Below are 7,548 nucleotides of genomic sequence, written 5' to 3'. Positions count from 1 at the left end.
TGAGTAGAATATGAATGTTTTGACATAATAACTAGGAAAGTTACATGAAGGCTATGTTAACCAGTTTGATGGAAGTGTCTTGGATTGTGTATGAAAACACCACACTGTACCCCCAAAGGGCATCAATGTACACAGTTACCATTCAATAAAAAAAAAAAAAGTTAACTCTTCTCCATGCCACACAAGGTCCGTCACAGGCCCTGACCACCTTTTGAACCCTCTGTCCTGCCACTCCCTGTTTCTGGCATCATCCAGTTACTTCCCACTCCCAGGCCCTTAGTTCTCTTCCTTGAACACCCAAGGCCCTACGCCCTGGTCTCTCCTTTTCCTCCTGCCTTCTCTCTTCTCTTTCTTTTTTCTTCTCTACCCTGCAGTCTTCTCTTCACTCCATGCTTCTCCTTTTTCTTCCCCCTTTTTTTCTACTTTCATATGTTTTTTCCCTATTTTCTTTTCCATTCTCTTTCCTTCCTTCCATCTTTCTTTCCTATTAACAAGTAGATTGAAGTCTAGATATTAATGTATGTTTGTTGTTTTTGTTTTCCAGTAAATATTTCTTTAAAAGCAACTACTAAAACATATGATAACCCATAACCACCTCCTGATCCCTGCCTCCACACCCAGATAGCCCTAGAACCAGATATGCCAATAAAACCAGCCCAGAGTTTCTTTTCTTTTTTCTTTTTTTAATTTTTTTTTTTTCAGATTTTCTCTACCAAGCCACTAGATGTCATATTGATTTCACAGCAGAACTGGGACACCCATAGTAGAGCTCAAAAAGCAAAAAAAAAGGAAGAAGAAAAAGAGGCATCTAAATACTCATATTTGCCTTAATACTTCACAGTCAGACTTCTGCTTACAGTAAAGACTGGACACGATTTTACTGGGTGGGCATAATATAAAATTCACCTACCCAAAAGCACTGGAGAGTGAACAGGGCAGGCAGATTCGGGAGGGAAGTCCGTGTGTGAGCAACAGGTGTTACAGGAGTGAGCTCCCCATTTTTGCTGTTTTTAGCCCTGGGGAAGGCGCAGTTAAGGTTGCAGAAGCCAGTGGTTGCGCTGGTCAAAAAACAGCCATCTCGGTGGTGTATGAAATGAAAAGGTTGTGTTCAGGGCAACTACAGCTGCCAAAGGGAAAGGAGGAAGTTCTGGAAGTGAGTCTGAGAAGAGAGTCAAATTGTATCTGCTCACATCTCTGGCTGACTCCAAACCATGTGCGAAGGGACCACAAAACGTTCCAGCTAAAATCAGGAGCCTGAAAGAGAGCAGAGAGGATGCCCGTGGGACAGTTTGCATTTAGAGTTCAATAAAGAAAAAGGTCTGCTAAAACAAAAGAAATAACACTTAGAGGTTGTGCCTATGGCTCAAAGAAGTAGGGCACTGGCCTCATATGCCGGAGGTGGCGGGTTCAAACCCAGCCCCAGCCAAAAACTGCAAAAAAAAGAAAAAGAAATAACACTTACTGGAGAAAAATATCAGAATGTGGAGCCTTCACAGCTTAAAATTTATAACATGTACAATCCAGAGTTACCCAACGTATGGCAAACAAGGATAAGTGGGACAAGGGAAGGGACCCTCAACCAGCAGCACCTCCAAAATGACCCAGATGTTGAAATCATCAGCTAAGACTTTCAAAGCAGCCATATAACTATTCTCATGATATAAAACCTAACACGTAAATCGTACTTAATGGGGAAGGTCCCTGGATTCTCTTCCTCCTAAGGTTAGAAACAAGGTATGGATACCCACTTTCACCACTTCTATTGAATTTCATATCAAAGTCCTAGCCAATTCAAGAAGGAAAAGGAAAAAAGAAATAAAAGGCATACACACTGGAAAAGGAAAAGGAAACTGTCTAAATCTGCAGGTGACAAAGTCATATTAAGCTTTAAGAAAGCAACTAGAACTAATATGTGAATTTGCCAAGATTATAGGACACCAAATCAATATGCAAAAGTCAACTGAAGCTTGCTTATTTACAACGAATGGTTCAAAATGGAATTTTTAAAAATTTCATTTATAGTAGCCTCCAAATTTTGCAGATTTTCTTTTTTTTTTTATTAAGTCATAGCTGTGTACATTAATGCAGTCATGGGGTACAATGTGCTGGTTTATATACAATTTGAAATATTTTCATCAAACTGGTTAACATAGCCTTCATGGCATTTTCTTAGTTATTGTGCTAAGACATTTATATTCTACATTAGTAAATTTCACACATACCCTTGTAAGATGCACCATAGATGTGCACCCTCCTTCCACTCATCCTCCCCCCTCTCCTTCCCTCCCTTTCCCTTTTCCCCATATTCTTGGGCTATAATTGGGTTATAGCTTTCATGTGAAAGCTATAAATTGGTTTCATAGTAGGGCTGAGTACATTCAATACTTTTTCTTCCATTCTTGAGATACTTTGCTAAGAAGAATATATTCCAGCTCCATCCATATAAACATGAAAGAGGTAAAGTCTCCATCTTTCTTTAAGGCTGCATAGTATTCCATCATGTACATATACCACAATTTATTAATCCATTCATGGGTCGATGGGCACTTGGGCTTCTTCCATGACTTAGCAATTATGAATTGGGCTGCAATAAACATTCTGGTACAAATATCTTTGTTATAGTGTGATTTTTGGTCTTCTGGATATATACCTAGTAGAGGAATTGTAGGATCGAATGGCAGAAATTGGCAGAAGTACACAAGTGTCCATCCATAGATGAATGGAAAAACAAACTGGAGTATGTAAATATTAATGCCTTTAAAAAGAACGAAATTCTGGCACATATTACCACATGGTTAAACCTTGAGGATATTATGCTAAGTGAACTAAACCAGACACAAAAGGACAAATACTGCCTAATTCTGTACATATGAGGCACTAGAGCATTCGAACTCAGAAACATACAAAGTAGAATGGCGGTTGCCAGAAGCAGGAGTGAGAAGGGAATGGGGAGTTATTTTTTAATGCGTAGAAAGTTTTAGCTTTGCAAAATAAAAAGAGTTCTGTGGATTGATGGTTGCACAACAGTATAAAGGTACTAAATGTCAACTGAACTGTACACTTAAAAATGGCTAAGATGGTAAATTTTATGTTATGGATATTTTACTGCAATTTTTTCAAAAAGGTCTCAAGGTGGACTTTAAAATGTCAGGCAATTTATAGTATTTATGTTCAAATCTTAATTTAAAAAACACTTGATCAGGTATTCTAAAATGTGTATGGTTAGGCAAAGGATCTAGAATAGCAAAAACGATTTTGAGAAAGAACAAGGTTGGAAGACCAGCAATTAACTAAATTTAAGACTTACCATCACAATACAAAAATCACAGCCGTGTGTTGTTGGCAAAGGACAGGCATATAGATCAATGGAACAAAATAGGAAGTTTAAAATTGTCCCTATACTTTCATTGTCAACTGATTTTCTATAATGGTGTCAAAGTAATTTAATGGGGAAAGCATAGTCTTTTCATAAATAATGCTAGAACAACTGGAGTTACACACACAAAGAGATGTATGCCGTTTATACATGTATTATGTATGTATTTTATGTGTTTATATTTTTATATATATGTAACTTCAACTCTTATTTCTTTTTTTTTTGAGACAGAGCCTCAAGCTGTCCCCCTGGGTAGAGTGCTGTGGCATCACAGCTCACAGCAACCTCCAACTCCTGGGCTCAAGCGAGTCTCCTGCCTCTGCCTCCCAAGTAGCTGGGACCACAGGTGCCCACCACAACGCCTGGCTATTTTTTTTTTTTTTTGGTTGCAGCCATCATTGTTGTTTGGTGGGCCAGGGCTGGATTCAAACCCGCCACCTTAGGTGTGCGTGGCTGGCACCTTAGCTGCTTGAGCCACAGGCGCTGAGCCTTCAACCCTTATCTCATATTGTCATCTAAAAGACCACCAGGATGACTAAACAGTAGAAAGGAGAGCTTTATTGGTGACACCAGGTTGCAAACTGGGAAGAGACAGTCTTCGGCATATACCAGAGATGCACCATCTTCAATAAGGGAAAGAGCTGGTTGGTGTTTTATGCCTCACAGGCCCGTATTACACAGGACAGTCACACATATTCAGCAGGTTTGGGCAGAAAGCTACACACATTTCTGAGGGGGGCCAAGTGCATGCACAGTGAGTAAACTAACATGTAATATACATCACCTGTTCGTTGTGGGGTAGAGTTTTTGCATTAAAATGAGGTGGAATTTGACTCTGTCTGTGAAAAGCGGTACATTCTCTGTAAGCTGGCTAAAAGTGGCTTAAAGTCTGCCGTTCCTTATCAGGGAGAATGTTTGTAAGGTCAGCCCTCTGTCCAGTCAGAGTTGTAGGAGTCTGGGTTATAAATTGAGAGTTAGAAGGGTGTTTGATGATTTGTCCGTAGCTCCTATTGTTAGGGGGTTTAACAAGAGTGTGTTTTTTCTTGTAGCCATAGGAATTTAGGAAGTTACCATCCCAGTCCAGAGCTGAACCCTTGGTCTGTACGTAACTTTTGTTTTCTTAACCTTAGGGACCATCTTAGTTGCTAAATAGGCATTTATTGGGGTCTCTCAGATCACAATAGAATAGCATATGGCATACATACATCAATTCAGAATTTTAGATGGATTGTAGACCTAAATGGAAGAGCAAAAACTGTAAAATTTCTAGAAGAAAGCATAGAAAAATAACCTTGGATCAGGCAATTATTTCCTAAACAGGGCACAAGACACACAAATCACATACACAAACAAAATATAAAGTCGACTTTATCAAGATTAAAAGCCTTTGTCCCTCAAATGACAGAGTTGAAAAAACAAAAAGACAGGCCCACAGGTTGGGAGAAAAAATTGGCAAAACATCTCTCCAAGAGAAGATTTCTATCCAGATTATACAAAGAATTCCTAAAACTGCATAATAAATAATGGGCAAAAGATAAGAGCACTCACTTCATAAAAAAGATATATTAGGCTTGGCACCTGTAGCTCGATGGCTAGGGCGCCAGCCACATACACCCAAGTTGGCGGGTTTGAATCCAGCCCGGGCCGCCAAACAATGACACCTACAACCAAAACATAGCTGGGCATTGTGGGTGCCTGTAGTCCCAGCTACTTGGGAGGCTGAGGCAAGAGAATCACTTAAGCCCAAGAGTTGGAGGTTGCTGTGAGCTGTGATACAACAGCACTCTACTGAGGGTGACATAGTGAGACTCTGTCTCACACACACACACAAAAAAAGATTTATTAATAGCCAATAAACACATGAAAAGTGCTCAACATCATTAGTCATTGAAGGAAGTTCAATTTAAGACCATAATAAGATGCCATCACATATCCACTAGAATGGCTAGATTAAAAACATTAATTTCCAGGCATTCTAATACCTTCCTGGAAGCAACAGAAAGCTGCTGCCATTAGGATCTCATGAAAAGTGATGTTGCAAAGAATAAGCACACTTATCGAAATTGTATTTTAAATAAAGGTGACCAATTTGCTCGCTCAGGCAAAATGGCGAGCTTTCTCTATTTACTGTTGATTTATATAGTCAATATCTTGTACAGGGGCTATACATCAATGACCTCATTAATATTCATTACAATCCCTCTGCACATGCTCATTGGACATCAATGACTTCATTAATTCCTTTAAACATCTTGTGGCTACCTTGTGAGTAGCTCCTCCCTAGTAATCTGATAATCCACCCAACATACACCTTTTAGCATAACCCTTTCAACATAACCCAGTTTAACATAACGTAATGGAGAACATGTTGTTAGCCATCACTTCTTTTGTTCTTATCTGATGAAGCCTGAGGCTATGGAGGAAAGAGCCTGTTTGAAAAGCGGCTAAGGGGCCAGCCACATACACCTAAGGTGGCGGGTTCGAATCCCCAGCCCGGGCCCGCCAAACAACAATGATGGCTACAACCAAAAAATGGCCGGGCGTCTTGGCGGGCACCTGTAGTCCCAGCTACTTGGGAGGCTGAGGCAGGAGACTCGCTTGAGCCCAGGAGTTGGAGGTTGTTGTGAGCTGTGATGCCATGGCACTCTGCCCAGGGGGATAGTTTGAGGCTCCGTCTCAAAAAAAAAAAAAACGAAAATCTGTCCTACTGACCTTGTCATTTGGAGGCAGTTACTTCGATCTTTAAAACAAGGCATAATTAGGAAATTTATAAAGCATACAGAAATTTGTTTGCAAACCTCCGCTCCCATGTGGGCCTTAAGTCAGGGGATTTTTAGGCCCGCAACCAACCCAGCCATATGGGATTCTGCCTCAGTTCCTCACAAGTGTGCCTGCACAAAGTCTTTTCACTGCTCTCTCTCTCAAACAGCTTTTTTGGCCAGAGGCATATAGGCCTTTCGCCTATAGAGGCAGTATAATCAGGTTGGAAAACACAGTGACAATGTCCTTCCTATAAAGTAAAGGTGTATTATACCTGACAATGACCAACAATCTCCCTCCCTCCTAGAGAAATGAAAGTACAATGTTGGCACAAAGTGCTCATAACAGCATTATTCGTCACAGCCAAAATTGGGAAATAACCCAGATGCCCATTGATTGGTGAATAGACACGTTTTGGTATATCTATAATATGAGATGTTACTCAGCAGTAAAAAAGAATGAACTGTAGCATGTCCCCAAAGACATAGGGAAAGTGGAAAATTACAGCTAAATATACATGCGTTTATAAAATATTCATTACAAAATTTTACAAAATATTCACTCATGTTGGCCACTTCCATGGCACAGCCCGTATTGTTACATGAAACATTATGGTTTAATTTCACATGCTAGGCTAAGGAGTCAAGGAGGAAGGACTGCACACTGCATGATTCCATTTATATGAAATTTCAGAAAAGGCAGGAACAGAAAAAAGATCAGTGCCTACCTGAGGCTGAGAGTCAGGGGAGGGGATTGGTTGTGTAAGGGCAACGAGAAAGCTTCCTCTTTGCCCTCAGAAAATTTGTTGAAAATCTCCTGGGCAGAAGAATTGGAGAAAAGGCCTACAAATGTATTTAATGTGTACACGGGAGCCTTCGGAATGAAGACTTGATTCCCCAGGGGGCTGCAGAAGCTTATATACCATGTTGAGGTTACAGAATAGATGTGAGTTTGGATCCTGATGAAACAGGTTATGGGAGCAAGGGAGGGTGTGGTGAAATTCTGTTAAAGGGTAATACATGGTTACTAGGGAGAATGAACGGATCTGGGAACAGAGATTAATTTGTAAATAGTTGTCTTTGGAATTTGAATAAATCTGAAAAACAGACATTATTCAGTAGAAGCATCTATTCAGATGTGCTTTCCTTTTTGGTCCTCTTTCTGCAGTGAGTAAGGAGATAACAGGAGAGGAAGAAAAAACAATTGTTCTCCTAGATGGGTCTGGATCATAGATAAAGACCTAAACTAAGAGAAAGATGGTGTGTTTTTTGGGGAGTGATGAGACCCGGGGGGAAGGTCAGAGAGACCTCCCAAGGCTCCTTCAGTTCAATGTGTCAAAGCACCATAGTTCAGTTTGTCAGTTTCTGAGCCCCAACAATTGCAAAGGATTACTTTGGGGAGGTGATGGGGAC

This window comes from Otolemur garnettii, unplaced genomic scaffold (assembly GCF_000181295.1).
Source record: "Otolemur garnettii isolate 467f Iridium unplaced genomic scaffold, OtoGar3 scaffold00001, whole genome shotgun sequence".
In the NCBI taxonomy this organism is placed as follows: domain Eukaryota; kingdom Metazoa; phylum Chordata; class Mammalia; order Primates; family Galagidae; genus Otolemur; species Otolemur garnettii.
Note: the sequence above shows the minus strand (reverse complement) of the source record.